Source organism: Hakea prostrata, chromosome 10 (assembly GCF_041222555.1).
Source record: "Hakea prostrata isolate BN-2017 chromosome 10, UWA_Hpros_2, whole genome shotgun sequence".
NCBI classification, from domain to species: Eukaryota; Viridiplantae; Streptophyta; class Magnoliopsida; order Proteales; family Proteaceae; genus Hakea; species Hakea prostrata.
In genome coordinates this window covers 39078399-39079392 of record NC_142609.1, presented here as the reverse complement: position 1 = coordinate 39079392, position 994 = coordinate 39078399, and the positions used below count along the sequence as shown (strand labels likewise).

Here is a 994-nt window from a genome sequence, read left to right as displayed (position 1 = left end):
TTGCTTTGCAGATTAACTTAGTTATGTGAGGGGTGTTGATATGTGTTCAAATTACCTTTGCCTAACAATAAGAACCCAATTTTAAGGCAACCAATCATAGTACAAGATGAAATTTAAAAGGGTTTTTGGTTTGAGGATTTGTTTCTAGGAGGACCTTTTGGTGGAACCTGAGGAATGAGCTTGCAGTCTCTATGTTATTACTTATTATTTGCGTTCTTGATTTCTATAAGGTGGGTTTTCTACAATGTGGAATGACTTTTAATTTTGTAATGGAAATTGACAAATAACATATTATTAGAGATAGGGAAAGATAGATCATCAATGGGGATGTAGCTCACATGGTAGAGCGCTCGCTTTGCATGCGAGAGGTACGGGGTTCGATACCCCGCATCTCCACCACTCACAAGTGAGCAATGATTAATTGCATTCGGTGGAATAGGGTTTCTATCATATCTGATTAAGATGACACAAATGCCCCTATATGAGCTTGCTTCTTTTTGGTTTAATTAGGATATTAGATATTTTATTTTTTAATACCTAAATATTCGATTCCTACTAATAGCAATTTAAATTTTATAAATTTTTGGGTCAAACTTCAAATGGATCATACATAGGTTTCACTCAAATATGTAGTGAAAGAAGTGTGGAAAGAGCACATACTATTCCTTCCATGGAAAGGTGATTCAAATTTTCATACGTTACCAAGAAAAAAAACCTCCAATAGAAAACTAGAAAGTTGGACAATAGATTTCATTATTCCTAGCGTAAAAGGAAATTGAGAAAGTTATCAAACTTCCCTTACAAAGTGATATTACGTGGCAAGAGAGTTCTGCTTGGATGTTGCGTAGTGTCTTGTGTAACCTATGGTCTAGATCCAAATATATGGTCAAGACTAACTATCGACTATCTTTTCACAATTAAATTTAACAAACAAAATATTGATCATCTTTTTGCAATTAAATTTAATAAAAAAATTAATTACAAGGCAAAACAA

At 33.3% G+C, this 994-nt stretch overlaps 1 non-coding gene across 1 annotated transcript; it reads left to right on the top strand.

Moving 5' to 3' along the window:
* The first annotated feature begins 323 nt into the window (after nt 1-323).
* On the top strand, nt 324-396 carry TRNAA-UGC (transfer RNA alanine (anticodon UGC)). Its single transcript has one exon. It is a non-coding gene; the product is annotated as a tRNA-Ala (tRNA).
* Nucleotides 397-994: the final 598 nt, after the last annotated feature.